General features: G+C 53.4%; 1 protein-coding gene across 3 annotated transcripts in view; it reads left to right on the top strand.

Annotated features, from left to right (window-relative positions):
• LOC117980779 (uncharacterized) overlaps positions 1 to 26,925 on the top strand; it is a 92,411-nt gene that overhangs the window by 13,966 nt on the left and 51,520 nt on the right. Inside the window, exons 3-4 of one of the 3 annotated variants that reach the window (XR_010112556.1) lie at positions 4,070 to 4,592; positions 15,088 to 16,974. The exons of 1 other annotated variant lie outside the window; for it this stretch is intronic. The gene's annotated coding sequence lies outside the window, so the exon portion shown is untranslated. Of the gene's footprint in view, positions 1 to 4,069; positions 4,593 to 15,087; positions 16,975 to 26,925 lie in introns of those variants that run through there. One more of the 3 variants, XM_063605564.1, reaches the window with a different exon arrangement.

Below are 26,925 nucleotides of genomic sequence, written 5' to 3'. Positions count from 1 at the left end.
AGGGAAGGGGCACAGAGCTTCTAAGGTAGATCAAGGTACAGGGAAGGGACACAGAGCTTCTAAGGTAGGTCAAGGTATAGGGAAGGGACACAGAGCTTCTATGTCCTTCCTGGGTGTCACCCTCCAGGAACCTCCAAATGTTCAGCTCTCTGGAAGCTCCCGGATCCCAGTCCTCTAGGGTTTTTATGGAAGCTTCAAGACATCAGCATGCCTTCCCACAGGCTATAGGGGGTCTTGCTTCATGGGAGGGTCTTAGACCCACAACCAGAAAGGCAGGGAAGATTAGAATCCTCCCTTGGGACAGAACTCTAATCTGAAAGGGGGCAAGAGGTCAGAGGCTGCCCCTGAGACCTAACACAGCCAAGGTTATAACAAAAGACTGTAACAAGAGGCGTGGGAGTTATGAGCCAGGAGCCTTGTACGAAAACCGGTATCTATCACACCACCACGATGTGTTAAAGAGGCCCGTGTGTGACTGTACCATGATTAAGCTCATTTGATGGGTGTATTTTGGTGCACGTGTTTTCCTTTTTGATCTTGTGTATTTTACTTTCTGCATTTAAGGACATTATTGTGAGAAGAGGTCTGTGGGCTTCACCAGATCACCAAAAAGGGATCCACGGCAAAAATTTAAAAACACAAAGTTAGTGGCTTACGGTCACAACGTATTTTTTTAAATGAATTTTTTATTGAGGTGAAATTCAAGAAACATAACATTAACCATTTCAAAGGATAAAATTCAGACACATTCAGCACATTTACAGTGTGGAATCCAGCCACATTCAGCACATTTACACTGTAGAAATCAGCCACATTCAGCACATTTACAGTGTAGAATTCAGTCACACTCAGCACATTTACAGTGTAGAATTCAGCCACATTCAGCACATTTACAGTATAGAATTCAGCCACACTCAGCACATTTACAGTGTAGAATTCAGCCACACTCAGCACATTTACAGTGTAGAATTCAGCCACATTCAGCACATTTACAGTATAGAATTCAGCCACACTCAGCACATTTACAGTGTAGAATTCAGCCACACTCAGCACATTTACAGTGTAGAATTCAGCCACACTCAGCACATTTACAGTGTAGAATTCGGCCACACACAGCACGTTTACAGTGTAGAATTTGGCCACACTCAGCACGTTTACAGTGTAGAATTCGGCCACACAGCACGTTTACAGTGTAGAATTCGGCCACACTCAGCACATTTACAGTGTGGAATTCGGCCACACTCAGCACATTTACAGTGTAGAATTCGGCCACACAGCACGTTTACAGTGTAGAATTCGACCACACTCAGCACGTTTACAGTGTAGAATTCGGCCACACTCAGCACGTTTACAGGGTAGAATTCGGCCACACAGCACGTTTACAGTGTAGAATTCGGCCACACTCAGCACGTTTACAGTGTAGAATTCGGCCACACTCAGCACATTTACAGTGTAGAATTCGGCCACACTCAGCACGTTTACAGTGTAGAATTCGGCCACACTCAGCACATTTACAGTGTAGAATTCGGCCACACTCAGCACGTTTACAGTGTAGAATTCGGCCACACTCAGCACATTTACAGTGTAGAATTCGGCCACACTCAGCACGTTTACAGTGTAGAATTCGGCCACACTCAGCACGTTTACAGGGTAGAATTCGGCCACACAGCACGTTTACAGGGTAGAATTCGGCCACACAGCACGTTTACAGTGTAGAATTCGGCCACACTCAGCACGTTTACAGTGTAGAATTCGGCCACACTCAGCACGTTTACAGTGTAGAATTCGACCACACTCAGCACGTTTACAGTGTAGAATTCGGCCACACTCAGCACATTTACAGTGTAGAATTCGGCCACACTCAGCACGTTTACAGGGTAGAATTCGGCCACACAGCACGTTTACAGTGTAGAATTCGGCCACACTCAGCACGTTTACAGTGTAGAATTCGGCCACACTCAGCACGTTTACAGTGTAGAATTCGACCACACTCAGCACGTTTACAGTGTAGAATTCGGCCACACTCAGCACGTTTACAGTGTAGAATTCAGCCAGATTCAGCACATTTACAGTGTAGAATTCGACCACACTCAGCACGTTTACAGTGTAGAATTCGGCCACACTCAGCACGTTTACAGTGTAGAATTCAGCCAGATTCAGCACATTTACAGTGTAGAATTCGGCCACACTCAGCACATTTACAGTGTAGAATTCGGCCACATTCAGCACATTTACAGTGTAGAATTCGGCCACACTCAGCACATTTACAGTGTAGAATTCGGCCACACTCAGCACATTTACAGTGTAGAATTCAGTCACACTCAGCACATTTACAGTGTAGAATTCGGCCACACTCAGCACATTTACAGTGTAGAATTCGGCCACACTCAGCACATTTACAGTGTAGAATTCGGCCACACTCAGCACATTTACAGTGTAGAATTCGGCCACACTCAGCACATTTACAGTGTAGAATTCGGCCACACTCAGCACGTTTACAGTGTAGAATTCGGCCACACTCAGCACATTTACAGTGTAGAATTCGGCCACACTCAGCACGTTTACAGTGTAGAATTCAGCCACACTCAGCACATTTACAGTAGAATTCGGCCACACTCAGCACATTTACAGTGTAGAATTCGGCCACACTCAGCACATTTACAGTGTAGAATTCAGTCACACTCAGCACATTTACAGTGTAGAATTCGGCCACATTCAGCACATTTATAGTGTAGAATTCAGCCACATGCTATACTAGGATCCCACCTAGGAGGGGGTTCCTAGGTTCCCAGTTATAAGAATTCTCTTAGGGAGTGAAGCAGAATTTTATTTCAAAATGGGGGTGCTTCCTAGTTTTAAGAATTCTCTTAGGGGCATAAGCAGAGGAGTTTTATTTCTCTGTGTGTGTGGCAGGCTCCAGGTTTTCAGAATTCTCTTGGAGGGTGCATGCAGGGTTTTGTTTCAGGCAGCTGTGTAGAGATCCAGGAGGGTCACTGCCTTGCAGCACCTTTTTGTTCACTCACCAGCTAAACTTTGTTTCCCAAGCAACTGCTGTATGTCAGGCATTCTGCCAGGTGCAGAAACAGAGCTGAGCTCGTGGCCGGGTCCTGTGGTTGCTCCTGGAGGAAAAGGGGCCTGAATATTGGATGGAAAAAGTCTTATGAGGAGCCTGGAAAAGAACCTGTCAAGTTCAACTGTGAGCACCAGAGCCTGGGCAGGCAGAGAGACAAGATGGGGCAGCTGGCAGAGGAGCAGCATCTCTGTCCTTGGCAGTGTGAGCATCTGTCTGTCAGCAGCCACCTCTGGTGGAAGCCTGCAGGCAGCTTGTACCTCCTGGCAGTGGGAGGAGACACCCAGCACTGAGTGTCAGCGACCGAGGGAACTGTCAGTGAGGGAAGGAGGGATGTGACTTCAGTGACATCTGTTAATCCTTCTCCAAGGCCTGAAAAAGAAGGAGCATATAGCTTAGAAAGACAGGGCTCTAGGAAAGGATGGGAATTAGGGCATTCAATAGAGTCCCAGAAAAACTGGACATGTGAATTGAGGAGCAGGCACAGCCCTGCAGGAAGTAGGTGAGGCAGGCAGGTGGGGTGAGCAGCTTTGCAGATGTGGTCACAGTGCAACCTTCAGGGTCTACATACACATACATCTCAGCATTTACAGTGTGTGTTTTGTAGGATTTTTTAAATTGATTTTGGCCGGGTGTGATGGCTCAAGCCTGTAATCCTAGGACTTTGGGAGGCCAAGGTGGGTGGATCACGAGGTTAGGAGTACGAGACCAGCCTGGCCAACATAGAGAAACCCCATCTCTACTAAAAATACAAAACAATTAGCTAGGCGTGGTCGTTGGTACCTGTAATCTCAGCTACTCAGGAGGCTGAGGCAGGAGAATCACTTGAACCCGGGAGGCGGAGGTTGCGGTGAGCCAAGATCACGCCACTGCACTCCAGCCTGGGTGACAGTGCAAGACTCCATCTCAAAAAACAAAATAAAATAAAATAAAATTGATTTTCCTTCTTAAAATAACTTTGTGGCAAGATAAAGTGCCCTGTATTTCATATATTTCCAGGAATGCTGGGAAACGAGGAGAAAGACTATGCTTTTCACAGCATCACAGACGGTCCTGGACCCTTCCTATCAATGGGACTATTTCAGAGCTGCCACTTGGCCAGGGCATCGCAGTGGGCTGTTGGATCAGACCAAGAGGCACCAACTCAAATGCCCCCGGCAAGAACCTATGTCAGGTGGATGGGATGGTTATAAATGGCAGAGCTATGCCTGCTATCAAGGATTAGAATGAAAATATCTGAGCAGCCTCAGCAGACAGTAGCTGGTGACACCTCAGGAGACTGGAAAAGCCCTACCTTCCAGGACCCCTAGACCCAGCCCTTGCCTGTCTTGAAACAACAAAGGGAGTGATCTTGGGGACACCAGAACAGTCTGCTTGCAGAGATTAGGAATAGGACAGCTTCTTCCAGTCAAACAGCGAGACTAAAAATGAGTCTAAGGCTCCAGCCTCTCCAAATTCCTCCTGGCCCACGCATGAACATGGTCTCCGTGGCTATCGATTCTTCTGAGCCCACCTCCTCCACGTGAGTACACACGCTTGTCTACTTATGGTCTGTGAAAGTGCACAGACTTTGGGTCAAACAGATTTGAGTGTAGAGTCTGGCTTCGAATTCCAGACCCACCTCTTCTTCACTGTGTGATTTGGGGCAAAATAACTTGGCCTCTGGAAGCCTCAGTTTTTCATCTGTAAAATGAAAGCAGCACTATTTTTCACTACGTTGTGCCAGCACACCACCCATCTAGACCCTAAACAAGGTGGACCCCAGCTGGCTCCCTGGTGACCAGCTCCAAAATGCCTTCCTTTGGACTTCACGTTCTGTGAGATGACGCAAACCCTGACATCTGGTTTCATCCAGTTCCTTAGCTTTTCAGTGACAGGCAGCTGAACTCAATTGTTAATTGACTGATCTCCATTGCATAGGGTTACTGTGAAGCGCATATGAGATCATAGATGTTAAAGTGCCAAACCATGTGGCTTATTTAGGACTCCTGACTTTCCTAATGTTGCATGGAGGATATTTAATCATAAAACAGTTAAATCTGGCATAGTGGGTTACCAAGAAGAAGGCAGGGTTCCGCTTACCATACTGAGAGAGGGGTTGAGGCAGAAACTCCCTGGAACTATGGGCAGCAACAAAGGAGGGAGGGCAGGTCACCTGTGCAGAAGAACATGCACATACACAGGAATGCACACATATTTGTACACGGGCACACTCATCTGCACACACACATGCACGCATACGTGCACACCCTCCAGCACACATGTGTTCAGATCATGCTCTCATTTACACGTGCACACGGGCATGCACACTCATGCACATGTACTGTTGACTCTATCTCGAGCTTACACATCAAAGCCACGATCTGGTTCAGTACTTACTTGTTTATTGATATTCCATTTAGCATTTACCGAGTACCTTCTACGTAACTTGGCTAGGCAGCCTTTTTTCTCAAACAAAATCCAGTACAAATCCTCCCTCATCCATGAAATCTTTCTGGATTCTCCAGTGGGATTGAACTAATCCTCATAGAACTTTCCATGTGCCCCTGCTTGTCACGAATTTCATTTACCTTCAGAGTAAAATTGTTGCACACACTTCTGTTTCCTTAAGTGGCTGTGGGAGCTGACATTCTGGGCCCCAGTGCAGAGTCTGGTCCTGAAACTGCGTCTCAGTTCTTGGCTTGAGAAAAGCACAGCTGGTTAGAAGTGCTTACGCCATGGAGGCATGAAGAGGACGTGAGGGTGACTCATTTTAAAAGCAATGCGTTTATCTTATCTTCCAGTGCAGAGAGAGAGAGAATCCCCTGCTTAGAGCACAGAAGCTGGTGCACCGTCCTGTGCCGCATTGTCCTCTGGCTGCCTGCCTGGGGAGACCCCTCTCCCCTCTCCTTCCTGAACGCAGGCACGAGGATTTGTACATACCTGCACATAAATATGGTATTTCCCAGAGGGCCTGGCATAAACATTCTTAATATGTGCTTGTTATATTGCAGTGAACTAACACCCACAGTCAGTCAGGAAACAAAGTGCATTGTGTGTTACCTGGGGAACAGTCAGCAGAACCTTGATTTTACCTGGAGAGTCTGGGGCTGCACTTTTGGCACGTGGGAGTTCCCACAGCTACCAGTCCAGGAATCCCAGGGTGACTGCCATTTTCCAAGGGTTACATCCCCCAAATATGTCACAAAACATGTTTAAACAAATACCTTGGCTTCTGCTTTTTTATCTATACAACAGTTCTCAACATGGCCACAGATTAGAATCAATCCTGATGCCTTTTTAGAGTGTACATTACCAGAGCCCCCAGGCTGACCGAGCTAGAACCATGCCTGAGGCCATAGCACATCAGTGGTCTCAGAGCACGCGGGAGATTCCATGGGCCCCCTGAGGCCATAGCACGTCAGTGGTCTCAGAGCACGCGGGAGATTCCGTGGGCCCCCTGAGGCCATAGCACGTCAGTGGTCTCAGAGCACGCGGGAGATTCCGTGGGCCCCCTGAGGCCATAGCACGTCAGTGGTCTCAGAGCACGCGGGAGATTCCGTGGGCCCCCTGAGGCCATAGCACGTCAGTGGTCTCAGAGCACGCGGGAGATTCCGTGGCCCCCTGGCTAGAACACTGGACCAGATGGTCTGCAGGTTCTCCTCCGAGTCTGATGGTCTTGTCTATGTTAAAATGTCCCCAAAGAAGATACGTTTTAACTCATTTAAATAAATATAAGCTACATAGCACTTTGAATAGAGGGAAGGGCTGCGTCCCCCAAACAGTCATCCAGCATAGACATACTGCAGCCCCAAAGCCATCGCCAGTCACCCCTTGGGCTTTATTTGCTGAAAAGCATTGGCATTTGCTGAGATGGTTGTGCACCCATCTGTACCCAGAGAAGCTTGTCAGCCACTCTGAGCCTTTCTGAAGCAACTCGGCCCCAAAGGGAAGACTCCTCCTGTGTTTGGTCGTGGGTCTTCTGAGGAGGCTGAGGAATAATGTGGAAGAAAGGAAAGAAGAAGCAACCTCTGATTCAGGGTTTCTGTTCATAACAACATTCTCCCCAGAAGAAGGAGGGGGAATTGGATAGCTCTGGGAACCAGTAATGGGATAGGGAATTTTTAAAACCTGTATAGACCACCTGTTTGAAACTGTCTCACAGGACATGGGGACCAAAAGCCACTGTCGCCTGACAGCTGCTTGGTGGGAGACACGAAATGAACAGGGTCTCATTTTAGTGCCCAGAGGGACTGGTGTGCCACGGTCAGAGCACACTCTCAGCCGGCACCTCTGTGGACAGAGTCCAGGGTGGCCATCCTTCACGCTATTTAATTCGTTTGTTTGTCACAGGAGTGGTTATGGAGCAAAGCTCACAGTAGGGTGCTGAGGGGTCGATGACAGCAGCTTCTGCAGTCTCAGCACAGGGTGCATCTGGATCAGAGCCTGGGCACATCTAAATTATGCCTGTTTTGGAAACTGGCTGCACTTTCTCCTCCTCGCTGTCTGTGGAGCAAGGCCCAGCTCTGGCATGGGATGTAGGCAGATTCTTCTAGAGGGGGCACCTGCTCCATCTACAGCTAAAAGGTGGACCTACTTGAAAGTTTTGTCACTGTGACTCAGACCACTAAGATGCTGCTCTTCGATGTGCCAACACGAAGGGGTAAATGGTGTGGGTGTCAGTCAGTCAGCCTGTAAATGGTGCGGGTGTCAGTCAGTCAGGCTGTAAATGGTGTGGGTGTCAGTCAGTCAGCCTGTAAATGATGTGGATGTCAGTCAGTCAGGCTGTAAAGGGTGTGGGTGTCAGTCAGTCAGGCTGTAAATGGTGTGCGTGTCAGTCAGTCAGGCTGTAAATGGTGTGGGTGTCAGTCAGGCTGTAAATGGTGTGGGTGTCAGTCAGTCAGGCTGTAAATGGTGTGGGTGTCAGTCAGTCAGGCTGTAAATGGTGTGGGTGTCAGCCTGTAAATGGTGTGGGTGTCAGTCAGTCAGGCTGTAAATGGTGTGGGTGTCAGTCAGTCAGCCTGTAAATGGTGTGGGTGTCAGTCAGTCAGGCTGTAAATGGTGTGGGTGTCAGTCAGGCTGTAAATGGTGTGGGTGTCAGTCAGTCAGGCTGTAAATGGTGTGGGTGTCAGTCAGTCAGGCTGTAAATGGTGTGGGTGTCAGTCAGGCTGTAAATGGTGTGGGTGTCAGTCAGGCTGTAAATGGTGTGGGTGTCAGTCAGGCTGTAAATGGTGTGGGTGTCAGTCAGTCAGGCTGTAAATGGTGTGGGTGTCAGTCAGGCTGTAAATGGTGTGGGTGTCAGTCAGGCTGTAAATGGTGTGGGTGTCAGTCAGTCAGGCTGTAAATGGTGTGGGTGTCAGTCAGTCAGGCTGTAAATGGTGTGGGTGTCAGTCAGGCTGTAAATGGTGTGGGTGTCAGTCTGGCTGTAAATGGTGTGGGTGTCAGTCAGTCAGGCTGTAAATGGTGTGGGTGTCAGTCAGTCAGGCTGTAAATGATGTGGGTATCAGTCAGTCAGGCTGTAAAGGGTGTGGGTGTCAGTCAGTCAGGCTGTAAATGGTGTGGGTGTCAGTCAGTCAGGCTGTAAATGGTGTGGGTGTCAGTCAGTCAGGCTGTAAATGGTGTGGGTGTCAGTCAGTCAGCCTGTAAATGATGTGGATGTCAGTCAGTCAGGCTGTAAAGGGTGTGGGTGTCAGTCAGTCAGGCTGTAAATGGTGTGCGTGTCAGTCAGTCAGGCTGTAAATGGTGTGGGTGTCAGTCAGGCTGTAAATGGTGTGGGTATCAGTCAGTCAGGCTGTAAATGGTGTGGGTATCAGTCAGGCTGTAAATGGTGTGGGTGTCAGTCAGGCTGTAAATGGTGTGGGTGTCAGTCAGTCAGGCTGTAAATGGTGTGGGTGTCAGTCAGTCAGCCTGTAAATGATGTGGGTATCAGTCAGTCAGGCTGTAAAGGGTGTGGGTGTCAGTCAGTCAGGCTGTAAATGGTGTGGGTGTCAGTCAGGCTGTAAATGGTGTGGGTGTCAGTCAGTCAGGCTGTAAATGGTGTGGGTGTCAGTCAGTCAGCCTGTAAATGGTGTGGGTGTCAGTCAGTCAGGCTGTAAATGGTGTGGGTGTCAGTCAGGCTGTAAATGGTGTGGGTGTCAGTCAGGCTGTAAATGGTGTGGGTATCAGTCAGTCAGGCTGTAAATGGTGTGGGTATCAGTCAGTCAGGCTGTAAATGGTGTGGGTGTCAGTCAGGCTGTAAATGGTGTGGGTGTCAGTCAGTCAGGCTGTAAATGGTGTGGGTGTCAGTCAGTCAGGCTGTAAATGGTGTGGGTATCAGTCAGTCAGGCTGTAAATGGTGTGGGTGTCAGTCAGGCTGTAAATGGTGTGGGTATCAGTCAGTCAGGCTGTAAATGGTGTGGGTATCAGTCAGTCAGGCTGTAAATGGTGTGCGTGTCAGTCAGTCAGGCTGTAAATGGTGTGGGTGTCAGTCAGGCTGTAAATGGTGTGGGTATCAGTCTGGCTATAAATGGTGTGGGTGTCAGTCAGTCAGCCTGTAAATGGTGTGGGTGTCAGTCAGTCAGGCTGTAAATGGTGTGGGTGTCAGTCAGCCTGTAAATGGTGTGGGTATCAGTCAGGCTGTAAATGTTGTGGGTATCAGTCAGTCAGGCTGTAAATGGTGTATCAGTCAGGCTGTAAATGGTGTGGGTGTCAGTCAGGCTGTAGGAAAACTGTTAGGAAAGCTATGACTCCCTTGCAATGCCATGTACATAGTTTTCATGTTGGCAGATGTTTGAATAAAAATGGTCTATTCTAGGAAATATTTTTCTATTAACAACCATCTCATTACTTCACGGCATATACAAGCTATTATAGGGATAATTTCTTGTAGACAAAAATCCAGTTGTTCCTGAAATGGTATTTTATAGGGTTTAGGATGCAGGATTCAGGCAGCCCACCTGGAATATGCTGTGTGAGGAACAAAAGATCCAGCTGCTCAGACTTATTGCTGCAAAAACATTAACCAAAATGAGCAGAAACAGCTACCAAAACATCATTTGAAGAGTTTCAGGCAAAATATTGTTCTACAACAGTGGCTAAGTCACAGGCAATATTATAACAAGCATAAAATCTTTATGAGCCTCCTAATAACAGCCTCCAGCCACCATTTTAGAGATTTATCTGAGTGAATGCACTCATTTCACGTAGACGAGGGGCTAGAGATACCTGTGGGAATGGCCAGTGCAGTTGCTCTCGTTAAAGCAAAGTCAGTTTCACGGGAAAAGTTCAGGAAACTCGGCTGCCTATAGAAATCCCTGTGGATCCACTCCAGCTACTAGCTTCAGTTTCTCACATCTTGACGTACCCACCCATTCACAACAGCGTCCAGTTCAGGAAACTCGGCTGCCTATAGAAATCCCTGTGGATCCACTCCAGCTACTAGCTTCAGTTTCTCACATCTTGACGTACCCACCCATTCACAACAGTGTCCAGTTCAGGAAACTCGGCTGCCTATAGAAATCCCTGTGGATCCACTCCAGCTACTAGCTTCAGTTTCTCACATCTTGACGTACCCACCCATTCACAACAGCGTCCAGTTCAGGAAACTCGGCTGCCTATAGAAATCCCTGTGGATCCACTCCAGCTACTAGCTTCAGTTTCTCACATCTTGACGTACCCACCCATTCACAACAGCGTCCAGTTCAGGAAACTCGGCTGCCTATAGAAATCCCTGTGGATCCACTCCAGCTACTAGCTTCAGTTTCTCACATCTTGACGTACCCACCCATTCACAACAGCGTCCAGTTCAGGAAACTCGGCTGCCTATAGAAATCCCTGTGGATCCACTGCAGCTACTGGCTTCAGTTTCTCACATCTTGACGTACCCACCCATTCACAACAGCGTCCAGTTCAGGAAACTCGGCTGCCTATAGAAATCCCTGTGGATCCACTGCAGCTACTGGCTTCAGTTTCTCACATCTTGACGTACCCACCCATTCACAACAGCGTCCAGTTCAGGAAACTCGGCTGCCTATAGAAATCCCTGTGGATCCACTCCAGCTACTAGCTTCAGTTTCTCACATCTTGACGTACCCACCCATTCACAACAGCGTCCAGTTCAGGAAACTCGGCTGCCTATAGAAATCCCTGTGGATCCACTCCAGCTACTAGCTTCAGTTTCTCACATCTTGACGTACCCACCCATTCACAACAGCGTCCAGTTCAGGAAACTCGGCTGCCTATAGAAATCCCTGTGGATCCACTCCAGCTACTAGCTTCAGTTTCTCACATCTTGACGTACCCACCCATTCACAACAGCGTCCAGTTCAGGAAACTCGGCTGCCTATAGAAATCCCTGTGGATCCACTGCAGCTACTGGCTTCAGTTTCTCACATCTTGACGTACCCACCCATTCACAACAGCGTCCAGTTCAGGAAACTCGGCTGCCTATAGAAATCCCTGTGGATCCACTGCAGCTACTGGCTTCAGTTTCTCACATCTTGACGTACCCACCCATTCACAACAGCGTCCAGTTCAGGAAACTCGGCTGCCTATAGAAATCCCTGTGGATCCACTCCAGCTACTAGCTTCAGTTTCTCACATCTTGACGTACCCACCCATTCACAACAGCGCCCCCATCTCCCTCTTTCTCCTTCAAGATGGCTCCTCCTGGTGAAGGCCTATCAGTCAGCCTCAGAATCTCGCTTGCAGCCTCACCCTCTGGCTGCAGAGCTGTGCTGGGAGCACGTAATGGGGGAGTGGGTGAGAGAAGGGGGAGCTCCGGGCCCTTCTGGGGCCTTGGTGACACCCAGTCAGCTTGTGGAAAGCAGGATCAGAGGCCTTAAGCCAAGGAACTGTGAAAAAAGGACCCAGTGGGATGTGAATTCCACAAACGCCTTCTGTAATGTAGGAAGGGAGACACCTTTTGTCTTGTTACCCCTATGGTGGCTTGGGGCCACCTTTTGAAAGTTCAAGCTCACTCACCTTTGCAGATGATGCCGCAGCCAACACAGTCCTCCACACCTCGGGCCCCCTGCACCACCAGCAGGTGTGAATTCCCGTCCTCTGAGGGCAGTTATGCGGCTGAGCAGCAGAAGGCCAGGGCGCCGGCCCCTTTGATCTCCGACACTCCTCAGGGCCATTTGTGAGCAGCGGGGGAGGAAGGTGGAGAGGCCCTACTTCTCAGCCAGGTGTTGACGGCTCAGCTCCATGAATCCCTGAGTTCACAAAGGAGGAAGGCAGGAGCCAGCCCTGTGAAGCACAGACCGGCCTGCACGGTGTTGATGGTCTCTCAGGGCGTGGGCGGGGAAACCCCCTACCTCTCCCAGAGAGAGGAGGGGTGAGGGCCGAACCTCCTGTTTCACACTTTAACACTCTTGTTTTATGTGGGAACCTCTCTCTCTTACAGCTTTGTTTTCTAACCATTCATGGGCTCCCATGAGTACACTGGTGGGGATTTGTGAGGGAAGGAATCCAAAAAAGTCCTTCAATCCAGCCTGCTGCCTCTTGGCAGAACCACACTTCTCAGGGATCTGGGGCTGAGGCGAGTCAGACGGCGGGTGCAGAGCAGCACGGTGCCCCCTTGCTCAAGTGGGAGGCTTGAGAACCTGCCGGCTGCCCCAGTCGGCTGCACGGAGGGGAGAGGGCATGGGAACTGCACATGGCTATAGGATCAGGCTCCGGCATCTGGGGTGCGGGTGAACTGTGTGAACCCGGTGCTGCTCACAGGACATCCAGGGCTACCCTGTGAGGGGTTCAGAAAGACAGGCAGGCTGCTTTGGCTTGGGTGACAAAGAATTTGGGTCTCTAAGCAAAACGATTGGAAAAAGGCTGCTTGCCTCTTGCAGGCTGAAAAATACTCACCATTGAAAAGGGGCCCCTTTTCTCCTCCTGCCCTGATAAGTTTTCCCACAGTCTACCATGGAGGGTCTCATGAGCCTGGCTGAGGTCCCCAGAAGCCTCCTCTCCTTGCACCCCTGACTGCCCCCTCCACTGTAACTATATTTCCTGCAAAGCCCACCCCATGCTGATTTGTAACTTGCTTCCATTTCTATAAAAATCTGGGTGCAGGGGGCAGAGTGATTGGTACCTGTGCCAGCCCCCTCCTCCCAGTTGTCCCTAGAGCTAGACCCTCTTCAAGAAGAACACCTGAGTCCTTCTCCCAGGCTGGGCCGGGGCAGGCAGGTGCTGATCCAGGAAGACACCTGTGGTTGTCCTCGAAGCCACATTGCTCTGGCCAAGGCCACTGAGCTGGGCTTCCCCTTCAACCAGACAATCTCAGCACGGGGGCCAGCATGCAGCCAATGCCCCTCCTTACCGACTGGGTGTCGCCCTCCCCTGGTCCCGACAAGCCTCCCCAGACCCAGGCCCAGCCTCCGCAGCCTCCCCAGACCCAGGCCCAGCCTCCCCAGACCCAGGCCCAGCCTCCGCAGCCTCCCCAGACCCAGGCCCAGCCTCCGCAGCCTCCCCAGACCCAGTCCCAGCCTCCGCAGCCTCCCCAGACCCAGGCCCAGCCTCCCCAGACCCAGGCCCAGCCTCCGCAGCCTCCCCAGACCCAGGCCCAGCCTCCCCAGACCCAGGCCCAGCCTCCGCAGCCTCCCCAGACCCAGGCCCAGCCTCCCCAGACCCAGGCCCAGCCTCCGCAGCCTCCCCAGACCCAGGCCCAGCCTCCGCAGCCTCCCCAGACCCAGGCCCAGCCTCCGCAGCCTCCCCAGACCCAGACCCAGGCCCAGCCTCCACAGCCTCCCCAGACCCAGGCCCAGCCTCCACAGCCTCCCCAGACCCAGGCCCAGCCTCCACAGCCTCCGCAGCCTCCGCAGCCTCCGCAGCCGCTTCTTCCCTCCACTCTTCCACTTCTCACCAGTCCCTCCAGGTCCAGCTCAGGCACCGCTTCTGCCCCTCCCGCCCCTGCCTGCTGAGCACCTCCCCTGACTGCCCCAGGCAGGCCTTGTTCCCCGGCTCCTTTGGAGATGAGTTGTTGGTGAATGTTACAGCTAACGTCTGTGTGGCCATCACCACTTTATGCACCCAGATGATCTCACCATCCCCACACCAGAGCGTGTGCGTGGCTAGGTGCTTTGCAATGTTCGCTGAGTGGAGGCCTCCGTTCCAAACACGCCCGATGTGGAGGTCACCGTTCCAAACACGCCCGATGTGGAGGTCACCGTTCCAAACATGCCCGATGCTCCAGGTGGACCCCCTGGGTGTGAGGGGTGCCCGGCGAGCTCTGAGCCTGCCCACCAGGGCCAGTGAAGGTTATGGCACAGCACCAGCCCCCTCCCCATCACTGCCCCCTCGCTGGCTTCTGCCTCAGTTTTCTCCCACTTCTGTCCTCCTCAGAGCCTTGGTCTGGGCAGTGTTCTGTCAACACCTACATGAGCAGCTCCAGCCCAGCAGACATCCAGTCTCTCCATAAAGGGAGCTGGCACCTGCTCCTCACGATGGGCACGTGGCCCCCCCCATTTCAGAGACTATGAAGGTAGGTGGGAGTTGAATGGCTAGCTCTTGAGCAGCTCCTATGTGGTAGGCCCAGATCCCAGCCCAAGCAGCCCCAAGGCAGGAATGCAGGTCCCTTAGGGATCCAAGCTCCATTTCCCTTCCTGCTTTGACTCCAGGGCTTCCACTCCCAGGACCTCTCACTGCTGAGAATCTCATTTCAGAGTGACTGCTGGGTTGAGGGGCATTATGTAAATGCTTTGATAATAACATGTAAGGTGAGGGGGGGACGGAGGGAGGAGGAAGAGCTAAAGGGTGCTCTGTGGTGTCTGCACATCCTGGTGCTGCTGGTCTGTGCCTGTTACCCCCTCTCTTTGTAGGACTTCCTGGTTTGTATGATACATACAGCCTACTTTTAAAAAGCCACCCGAAGTCCTACAAACACCAGTGCTGATGCTCATTGGTGGACTTATCTTGTGGCCACAACCAGCTGCAGGGAGGTGGAAGGTGGGGGCTGGCCTGGGCTCCTGGCCTTGACCGTCTTCAGGAGTCTCGGTGACTGGGGCTGTGGCCGGACCACCTGCTGGATGGTGGTTTCCATTTTGTCTGCCTGGTCCTCTCCACAGGGCAGCCGTCGGGTGACCAGCTTTGCAGTGCCAGCAGTGGTCAGGGCTGGTCCCAGGACCCAGGAGCCTGTGTCACCGAGCAGCCGGCCCAAGCCAGCCTGGGACTTTCTGGAGGATGTGTGCCAGCGTCTCTCAGAGGACACTTTCTTCCTCTCCAGGAGCCTCAGCCCCTTCCCACTTCCTTCAGCTCCCAGACTCAGGTCCACCTCCACCCTGCTCTGCACCTGGGGAACAGCGAGGAGTGGGAGGCTGGGCCGGGCACCCCCAGCTCCGTTCCTGGGCCCCAGCCCCAAGCACCGCTTGGCTCCCATGGCCCTTGCTACTCACTCTGGGCCTGGCACCTCTACAGCCTCTTTTCCAAGCCCTCCTTCAGCCTCTGCCACCCGACGTGTGTCTGCTCCCCAGGACGGGACTTGGCTCTCACTTCTCTGCCTGCCGGCATCTCCCACCCTTCCCATGTCTCCGTCCTGAGCTGCCTCTTTCTCATGCTCGTCCTGGGCAGTGAGGTCATGGACCTGAGTGTGGCTGTCCTTTCTGCATTCCCTGCGGTGCAGCGTGGTGTGTGGCTTTTTATCCAAGTGCACCTGTTCCCCTGCGTTCCTGGGTGGCGTTCTTCTCCTTTCCCTTCTTGGACCTTCAAAGCATGATTCTTCAGGTTCTTTCCAGGTCTTCGGGCCAGATCTGTGGAATTGTACTGTGATTTCTCAGAAGCTTTGTTTCATAAGACTGTTGGTTGTGTTAAAGGAGCATGATCTGTGAAGGTCGGTGACAAAAATACATAAGAACTGGAGCAAAGATTCTTTTCTCCAAAATATGAAAGTAAAAAATCCGATTGATATTTGAATGCTTACAACAAAATTTCCCATCTATGAGCACAATGCATATGAGCACAGTGCACCTCAACCCTCACATACTTCCTATCAGTTCTACTTCGTGTGGGCTACTGAGGCAGTTTCACACGTTTGGAGTTGGAAAAAGTGGGGTATTAGGAGGAGGAAGTCTCAGCGCTCCTCTGTGGTCACTCACTGCTTCTCTCTCACTCCCTTTCTCCTTTTTCTCTCTCTGCGTCTCAGGCTTCAAGACCTCCGACATCTGGAGGCTCCATGCAAATCCCACCAAACGTGTGAAACTGCCTCAGTAGCCCACACGAAGTAGAATTGATAGGAAGTATGTGAGGGTTGAGGTGCACTGTGCTCATATGCATTGTGCTCATAGATGGGAAATTTTGTTGTAAGCATTCAAATATCAATCGGATTTTTTACTTTCATATTTTGGAGAAAAGAATCTTTGCTCCAGTTCTTATGTATTTTTGGGGAACCCTTGCAGAGCTCATAGACCCCATAACCCTGGGGCACAGGGTTGGGGGTTAGACACCCCAAGTCCTGTTTCCTGCTGAGGGACCTGGGCTAACGCCTCTGGCAACTCCTATTTCAAGGTTTAAATGAAGTGTTTCTTGGCTTCCCTTTCCTGCATTTGCTGTTCACAGAGTCCCCACCACCTTCAACTGTCACCTCATTTGCTCCACCAGGCACCGCGGAGATGGTCATCCTGCAAGAAAACTCTGATATTGTCACTCTTGTACATAAAGACTCCTGTGGCAGCACTTGCTTACTGTGAGGTCCAGCATGCGGCTGAGCCAGCAGGACTTTCACTTTCGGGTCTGACTCACATCCTCTCTTGTGTCCCCGACCACCCTGACCCCCAGTGTGGGCATTCCCACTGATCACTCTGTCCCCTTCACAACCTTGTGTCCCCGGCCACCCCGACCCACCCCACCCCAGTGTGGGCATTCCCACTCATCACTCTTGTGTCCCCGGCCACCCAGGATAGGGGCTCCTCCTGTGGGATAGGGACTCCTCCTGTGGGATAGGGGCTCCTCCCGTGGGATAGGGGCTCCTCCTGTGGGATACGGGCTCCTCCTGTGGGATAGGGGCTCCTCCCATGGGATAGGGACTCCTCCTGTGGGATAGGGACTCCTCCTGTGGGATAGGGACTCCTCCTGTGGGATACGGGCTCCTCCTGTGGGATAGGAACTCCTCCTGTGGGATAGGGGCTCCTCCTGTGGGATAGGGACTCCTCCTGTGGGATAGCGACTCCTCCTGTGGGATAGGGACTCCTCCTGTGGGATAGGGACTCCTGTGGGATAGCAACTCCTCCTGTGGGATAGCGACTCCTCCTGTGGGATAGCGACTCCTCCTGTGGGATACGGGCTCCTCCCGTGGGATAGGGGCTCCTCCCGTGGGATAGGGGCTCCTCCCGTGGGATAGGGGCTCCTCCTGTGGGATAGGGGCTCCTCCTGTGGGATAGGGACTCCTCCTGTGGGATAGGGACTCCTCCTGTGGGATAGCGACTCCTCCTGTGGGATAGGGACTCCTGTGGGATAGGGACTCCTCCTGTGGGATAGCGACTCCTCCTGTGGGATAGGGGCTCCTCCCGTGGGATAGGGGCTCCTCCTGTGGGATAGGGGCTCCTCCTGTGGGATAGGGACTCCTCCTGTGGGATAGCGACTCCTCCTGTGGGATAGGGACTCCTGTGGGATAGGGACTCCTCCTGTGGGATAGCGACTCCTCCTGTGGGATAGCGACTCCTCCTGTGGGATACGGGCTCCTCCCGTGGGATAGGGGCTCCTCCTGTGGGATAGGGGCTCCTCCTGTGGGATAGGGGCTCCTCCTGTGGGATATGGACTCCTCCCGTGGGATAGGGGCTCCTCCCGTGGGATAGGGGCTCCTCCCGTGGGATAGGGGCTCCTCCCGTGGGATACGGGCTCCTCCCGTGGGATACGGACTCCTCCCGTGGGATAGGGGCTCCTCCCGTGGGATACGGACTCCTCCCGTGGGATAGGGACTCCTCCCGTGGGATACGGGCTCCTCCCGTGGGATACGGACTCCTCCTGTGGGATAGGGGCTCCTCCTGTGGGATAGGGACTCCTCCTGTGGGATAGGGACTCCTCCCGTGGGATACGGGCTCCTCCCGTGGGATACGGACTCCTCCCGTGGGATAGGGACTCCTCCCGTGGGATAGGGGCTCCTCCCGTGGGATACGGGCTCCTCCCGTGGGATACGGACTCCTCCCGTGGGATACGGACTCCTCCCGTGGGATAGGGGCTCCTCCCGTGGGATAGGGACTCCTCCCGTGGGATAGGGACTCCTCCCGTGGGATAGGGGCTCCTCCCGTGGGATAGGGGCCCCTCCCGTGGGATAGGGGCCCCTCCCGTGGGATACGGGCTCCTCCCGTGGGATACGGGCTCCTCCCGTGGGATAGGGACTCCTCCCGTGGGATAGGGGCTCCTTCCGTGGGATAGGGACTCCTCCCGTGGGATAGGGGCTCCTCCCGTGGGATAGGGGCTCCTCCTGTGGGATAGGGGCTCCTCCTGTGGGATACGGGCTCCTCCTGCAGAATAGTGGCTCCTCCTAAGGGATAGGGGCTCCTCTTGCCCCTATCCCCTTTGGGTCCTTGGCCCCAGCAGCCAGGCTGGGACTGCTACCATTTGGGATACTTCTTGTTCTTCCCACCTCCCAGTAGCTCTGCAAATCCTTTGGACGCCATCTCTGCAAACACGTCCCATCTCCATGGTACTGGGCTGGCCCCAGTTTAGGTGGAGCTGTCAGCAGCTGCTGGGTGTGGAGGGTCTGGAGACCCGGTGGGCAGCTGCTGGAACTAGGCAGGCCCCTCTGTGGGAAGACTGGGCAACACCAGCCTCTGAGGGCTTGAGGTGCCCAAGGGTATCCAGGCAGGGCCCTGGAGCCAGGAGACACTGGTGATAAAGAGGCTGAAAGGCATTTACTCAGGCAGGACACAGGGTCATGAAGCTGCTTTGCTCCAAAGTTCCTCTCGCACTACCCTGGGGCCTTGTACGTGCCCTGCAGCTAAGAGGGCCAGGCCTGCAGCTGAGGCGAGTGAGCCGTGCTGGAAAGGTGAGCTCCGTGTGAGCAGGTGTGCTGCTTTGGAGCCCCGGACGTCAGTGCCAGCTCCTGACTTGTAGGAAGGTCCCAGGGGCCCAGATCAGAGCAGCAGGCCCAGCAGGCAGGGAGAGGCAGGGAAGTTGTGTGTAGATCACAGAGAAGCCCAGAGAGCATGCTAACCATCCTAACTGTCAGAGGTCGTCCTGTGGAGAAGGCAGCAGAAATCCAGGCTTCTGTGCCAAATTGTTAAAATTCTAAGTGTTGGCTTGAATTAGAACAAAACAAACCGCCTGGCCAACATGGTGAAACCCTGTCTCTATTAAAAATACAAAAATTAGCCAGGTGTGGTGGTCGGAGGTGGGGGGATGCCTGTAGTCCCAGCTACTTGGGAGGCTGAGGCAGGAGAATCACTTGAACCCGGGAGGCGGAGGTTGCAGTGAGCCGAGATTGCACCACTGCACTCCAGCCTGGGCAACAGAGCAAGACTCTGTAAAAAAAAAACCAAGCAAACAACAAACAACAACAACAAAACAACAAAACAAACAACCAAACCAAACAAAACAAACAAGTAAAAACAACAAAGCACAAGACAGCCCATCCAGAACATGCCTGCAGGTGGGCATGATGGGTGGGATGGCCTGGTAGGGCGGGTGGGGAGGTACCAAGGGTGCCGAGGAGGCTGTGGTTGGGACGTGACTCACAGGGACTCCAGGAGGAAATGTGCCCCCAACGTGGAGCTGGAGAGGGCGCTCCCAGAGAGCAGACATGCGGTGCCCTAATGGGAGTCCATTCACTGAGTGGGTGGAGTCTGGAAAGCAGGGGCAGATATGGGCAGGGGACAGAGCGCAGGAAGGGCTCTGTGCTTTGGCTGGACTGAGGGGATGTGCCTGGCCATCCACAAGGAGCAATTCAGGCCATTCCCAGGAGGGTCTGTTGTGCACCCTGACTTGCTGGGTTTCTTTCCCCCCAAGACGGAGTCTTGCTCTGTCACCCAGGCTGCAGTGCAGCGGCGCAATCTCAGCTCATTGCAACATCCGTCTCCCAGGTTCAAATGATTATCTTTTCCCAGCCTCCTACGTAGCTGGGACTACGGGCAGCACCACCACACTCGGCAAATTTTTTGTATTTTTAGTAGCAATGAGGTTTCACCATGTTGGCCAGGCTGGTCTCGAACTTCTGGCCTCAGGTGATCCACCTGCCTCGGCCTCACAAAGTGTTGGGATGACAGGCGTGAGCCACTGCGCCTGGCCTGGCTTGCTGTTCTTATTTATGAAGCTCACAGTGGCACATCCATGTGACAGAAACCAAGTCATCTACACAGATTCTGTAGGGAACAGATTCTTCTGCGCACAGTAGCTGGCGGCCATTTCATCAGCAAACGCAGCCTCCCACAGAGCCGATCTAGTGTGGACTGCCGGTGGGTTTGGAATCTGGGATGTGGGATGTGGGCTCGGGGTGTGGACGTGGGGTCAGGTGGACCCTGCTTCCATCCAGACCCTGCCACCCACAAACTGCTCGGTGTTGGGCTTGGTGTTTCTCTTCTGTGAGTCTCCGCTTCCTCTTCTGTAAAGTGCCCACCTCTCGGCTGTGTGACTGACAGTTGCGTCAATGGTGGGCGGAATGCACCGTGTGGCACTCAGCACCCACCGGGCACCGACAGGTGCAGTGTGGCAGGGGAGGCTGGAGCCGAGGCCAGCCCTGGGCTCTGTTTGGACTCGCCACTTCCTCTCGTGCCCGTTCACCCAGGCCCACTCTTGCCGGCACCTCCGTCCTGGGCCCAGGACCCTGCTTGGCCCCGGAATGCGGCCTGAGACTCCGAGGCACGGGGAGCACTCCACGGCCACAACGAGCAGGAAGCTCATTTTAAAAATGGTGCCACCTCCACCTTGTTTTTTTCATTTTTTCCACAGATCTAAGGTCACACATTGCCTCCTTGCATTAAGGAGAAAACGAGAATGCTCTAATGGCCTTCGAGTTAAGGAAAGTTGGCGGATGACAAATGTGATTCCTCTGCACTCTCTGACCCAGTCTGCTCCCCGGTGCCTCACAGGGGACATGCCCCAGGGCCCGCGGGGCCTGCATCCAGCAGTGCCCATGGCACGAGCCCAGGCTGTCCGAGAGGCCTGGCTGGGTCCTGCGGCTGCGTTCAGGACCCAGGCTCCAGCACAGCCGACACTCTCCTCTCTGGCAAACCCGGGCCAGGCTGCCCCTTCTCCCCCCGCAGGGCCCTCCGTCCGCCTGCGTCACCTGCTCGTATCCATCCACCTCTCTCCTCTTCTCTTTATCCTGAAGAGCCCTTGGGAGACTTTTCAGGTCCTTATTAAATGCAACCAGCCACAAAGCCAGCCCTGGGCCTTGGTCATTCACTGTTGTGGTGTAAAATGGAATTACATTACAAAGTGAGGGCTTTCCCACACCTAGCAGAGGGGGTGATGGAAAGTAAACGAAGTGTTGGGGAAAATTAGAACTTTGATAGAAGAGAAAACAGGCTGAGGTGGGAGCAGGTTACCACTTCCTGTCCGGGACAGATGGACGGAGGATGTGGGTGGCACAAGGGGGCCAAAGGGCCTGCCCTTCCCAGAAACTACCCACAGGTAGGAGGGCCTGTGGTAGGAGGATGGCTGGGTAAAATACAGATGTCCAGTTGCATCTGAATTTCAGGTAGGATAAACATGTCCCAGATACGGCATGGCAATACGTATACTGAACATGAACTCTTCTTTATCTGAAATTCAAACTTTAACAACTGGCCATCCTGCTGAATGTTTTCTGTTCATGTTTGGCTGTTTTGCTAAATTTCTGGCAACCGTAGGTGAGGCTGCCTAGGGGGTGTGTGAGGTCACCTGACCTATGGGAATCAAGGAACCTCCCTCTGGGTGGCTCCGTGAGTGTTTCAGGGCAGCATGGCCAGGGGCAGGGTGGTTCACTCTTGCCTCTTTCTCCCTGCACTCCGAGTGCCCTCAGTGGGGACTGTTTTCGAGGTTTGTTTAAGAGAGAGGCTCAGGACTTCGAAGAGAGGTTTCCTCGACTCAGAGTGCAGAGAGGGAGGGTTTGAATTGTGATGTCTGTGGTGAGGGTGGCTAGGCAGACAGTGCATGAGGACCTGGTGTCCTCCTGGAAAGGACACGCCGGCCATCTCGGGGTCTTTCTGCTTCTGAGTATCTGGGAGGTGCGCTGGGAGGAAGGAGGTGACTTTCCTCAGTGCCTTGCTGGTGGGAACACAGCACCAACGCCTCCCGCCTACCGCGTAGCAGGCCCTTTCAGACACACAGTTCAGTTAGTTGGCTCGCTGTGCCCTTCCCCTCCCCAGCAGCCTTCTAGTGGCTACTGTTCAAATTCAGCAGCGACAGGGACATGGGGGCCCACGCAGCACTGGGGGCTGAGCCCAGGTGGGCCGGCCCTGAGATCCTCGACTGGGGCTGCCTGGGATAGACCACCTCCAGATACTTGGGGACACGAGATTGATTCCCATGTTGCAGGGGACATGGGAGGGGCCCGTGGAATGTGACCTTTCCCATGGGGCGGGACAGGCGGTGCCTTCACGGGGGGAAGGCCCGCGGATGAGGCAGCAGAAGCCTTTCAAGTGTCTTCTCGGCTGTCTGCATCTGCCGCTCACAGAGAAAAATGGCTGTCTTCCTGCTCTGGATTTGGCCGTGGTACCTGATCAAATATTTTGGTACCATTTTCAGGAAGATGAGATGCTACCGGGGGCACAAAGGAGTTAATATTCAAAGGGCTATTGTGAGGGTGTCCATGGACTAAAGAAGGAGCTGGAGAGGCTGCTTCCTCCACCACTCGGGCCCCTTGGAAGCTGCTCCCAGGTGCCAGGGACAGAGAGGCTGCTCCAATTGGCAGCTGGGGCCACCTTCTCCCCGTTCCCGAGGCCTTGGGTTTGGGAGCTGTCCCCACTCTGTCCTTAAAGATTGGGATGAGAAGGTGAGAAAGGGCACAGGCAGGAGCCCTTTCCCCTCGGGAGCTGTAGGAGGCCAGGGAGGCCCAAGCAGCCGGGATCCTGGGCTCCTCACTCACACATGTGTACACGCATGCACACTCACACCTCACACACACATACACTCACACCCTCACACACACATACACTCACACACACACCCTCACACACACATACACACACCCTCACACACACACCTCACACACACTCACACCCTCACACACACTCACACCCTCACACACACATGCACTCACACCTCACACACGCATATGCACACACCCTCACACACTCACACACACTCACACCTCACACACTCACACCCTCACACACACACCCTCACATACACTCACACCTCACACGCATACACTCACACACCTCACACACACATACACTCACACTCACACCTCACACACACACTCACACCCTCACACACACACACTCACACCCTCACACACATACACACACCCTCACACACCTCACACACACACACCCTCACACACACATACACTCACACACACACCCTCACACACATACACACTCACACCTCACACACGCATACACTCACAAACCTCACACACATACACACACTCACACCCTCACACACATACACATCACACCTCACACACGCATACACTCACAAACCTCACACACATACACACACTCACACCCTCACACACATACACACACACCCTCACACTCACACCTCACACACACACACTCACACCCTCACACACACTCACACCCTCACACACTCACACACACCCTCACACACACCCTCACACACACACCCTCACACACACACACCCTCACATACACTCACACCTCACACACACACACACCCTCACACACACATGCACTCACACCTCACACACGCATATACACACACCCTCACACACACACACACCTCACACACACCCTCACACACACACACTCACACCCTCACATACACTCACACCTCACACACACACACTCATAAACCCTCACTCTTCCACTCTCACTCACCCTCACTGTCTCTCACACTCCCCTACATACACGCACACTAACACATGCACACCCTCACTGTTCCACTCACACTCTCACACTCACACACCCTCACTCCCACATACACTCACACTAACACACACCCTCACTCTTACACTCTTCCACACTCTTCCGCACACTCACACGCACTCACACCTTCACTCCCACATACACTCACACGAACATGCACACCCTCTCCTACTCACACACACTCACCCTCACACCCACATACACTCACACTAACACACACCCTCACTCTTACACACACTTCCACACTCTTACACACACACACTCACTCCCACATACACTCACACTAACACACACACCCTCACTGTTCCACTCACTCTCACACACACACACCCTCACTCCACACTGACACTCTCACACACTCTCTGCCAGGCCCCGTCAAGGAAGAGCCTTCCCAGGTGTCAGACTTTGCCTAAATCTGCCGCCAACTCTGTCAGGCTGCGTCTGCTCTTGGCCCCGGGGGACTGGGCATTCTCAATGAGAGTGGGGGTGACACTGACTCGGGGCTGGGACCCCTTGCCCTGGTCCTGCTGGGTGCACCCGTGGATGTGGTTCCAGTAGCTTTTTAAACATTCACTGAAGACAGAAACAGGCACAGGATGCTGCCGTCCACCTGCTACCAGGGTGCAGGGCCCAGGTGCCTACTGAGGGGGTCCCAGGCATTGAGGTGGCAGGGGGGATGTGACCGGGCTCCTGCCCATCCCAGGCCCTGTCCTGCAGGGTTTCTGGGGAGGGTGGGTGCATGTGGAGGGTCCCAGCACAGCCCACGCGCAGGCCCAGGCAGGGGACAGTGCCTCCAGGGGGGATGGCGAGGCTTCAGCGGCACCCTCCTGGTGGACTGAGCCCTGCAGTTTCTGGAGAGTGGACTCCACTGTTTTAATGCGGCTTGTTCTGGCAGCACCAAACTCAGCATCGCCATGTTCCATCAGTGCTGGTTGGTGACGGAACCCACAAGAGGCCGGCATCTCTGGCTGTGGCCTTTGAACCAGGGCACAGTGGCTGGTGCGGGAGGGGCCGGCAGCCTTCTTGGGGGGTTGGAGGCACCGTCGGCCAGAGGCACTCTGCATCCTGCAGACAGCTTCAGTTTGTTCTTGTAATTGAAGCTTTGAATGTCATCAGCAATCAAGTCCAAAGTTCTCAAAGTGTGGTCCCCACACCAGCGGCATCGCAGGGCTTGTGAGAAATGCCAGTCTCAAGCTTCACCTGGATCACGAATTCTGGAGTGGGGCCAAAGACGTGTGTTGAGCAAGGCCCTCCAGGTTCAGATGGACAGCAGAGCTTGAGAGCCGCCACCATGTCGTGAGTTGCTTTAGTTTAGTCCTATTACAACTGCTTAAGAAACAGGGCTCTGGGGCTGGGTCGGGGCTGAACAGAGCAAGAGAGGAAACCCCTTGACCCACGTTTGGGTGACAGGTGCTGCTCCTGCTCCAGGCAAGGGATGTCTGGCTCGGTCTTGCTAAAGCAAAGTGAGCAGCCGGTGCACAGCAGAGCCCATGGGAAAGGCCCCGTCTCAGCTTCGCCAGCTCAGGCCGGGAGGGCTCTCATGTCCCTCGGGGGACGAGCGATGATGTGGCCATACTCAGCCCTGGGCACGGCCTGCCTGGAGCTGTTGCTGGGTGGATGCCTGGGCTCTCCCTGAGGTTTAGGCAGATCTTGCTTTCCAGGGTCTTGTTTGGCTCATCATTTACAAACGAGGTGGAGGAGCTCCCACGGATCCTAAAAGGCTCCACGCAGGGTCACCCAGCCTTTGCCCTACCATCCTCTGCCAGGCACGAGCTGAGCCGGCCAGTGGCCGTGGGTGGTGATGGGCCTGAGGGATACCCGGCCCACGCCCCTCCCTGCCCTCAGCCTCCTCCCCAGACCACAGTCATCACAGTCCCTTGCAGCAGAGGATCAGGGATGGGACCTGACCCAGACAGTCCCAGGGAATCCCCAGTGGGAACGCTCACAGTGAGTTCCCTAGAGCTTAGCTCTGCCTGAGCAGAAAGGAGGCAAGAGTGAGGCGGCTGCTGGCTGTGCAGTGACCCCAGGGCCTGGCCTGGGAAAACTCCAAATGGACACTCACAAACTTCTGCCGCATCTTTGTGACAGCTAGTCCGTGTCTCCTGGGAGGAGAAGGAAGAAAAACACTGGCTCATCTTGCCTCAGCAGCTGCTGTTGAGTATGTAATTAACACACACACACACACACACACACACACACACACACACACACACACAAAATGAGACCCAAGCACCGCAGCATTGCAATTGCCCCTTCAACAGTTTCCCAAAATAGTGTTGAAATCTATTCAATTTACTAATTACACATTCTCACCATAAAGAAAGGGCTGCAATTCCTGAGCCTCAGTGGATCCCTTAGAATATTTAGAACACCACTGTAATGTCTATTGTCAAAGTGGGCGGGTGTCGAAAACAATCACCCGAGGTATTGAGTCAACATATTTTAAGATTCTTTTATGGAACGCGTGTTTTCTTGACACAAATTCAGTAATTGCTAAATTGCCAAGTGGTGAGAACGTGATAGTGATCCTGGCTGTGATTGCAAAGCTGTCACAGGTGGTCTTCTGCAGAAGGACTGTGTCCTGTGCTCTGAACTCCACCTTTCGGGGGGGCTTCCAGAGCTCCCAGTGTGAAGTTGGGTGAGGCTTCTCTGCGAATGGAAGCCCCTGGAGGAGTGTGGGGAGGGGCACCCCTCAGGCCTCCTCTCCTCACACTCATCCTCTGAGGGGCTCCGCTCCTGTCTTCAGTGTCACGGGAGCCACTGGGAGTGAGGGAGCAGATTTGCTAAGAAAAGTGGTAATTATCAGCCACGTGGCGTCTAGCTTATGTCCCATATGCCTCAAGGGTTCACATGGTTCCTGCAGAAAGAGGGAGGAACAGGCACGGTTGAGTGCTTTCTGTGCCCTAGGGCCCGCGGCAACATTTTCATGAGCGTTAG

The sequence above is a fragment of the Pan paniscus genome, chromosome 5 (genome assembly GCF_029289425.2).
Source record: "Pan paniscus chromosome 5, NHGRI_mPanPan1-v2.0_pri, whole genome shotgun sequence".
Lineage (NCBI taxonomy): Eukaryota > Metazoa > Chordata > Mammalia > Primates > Hominidae > Pan > Pan paniscus.
The sequence above is the reverse complement of the archived record's forward strand: the minus strand, read 5'-3'. Positions and strand labels throughout refer to the sequence as shown.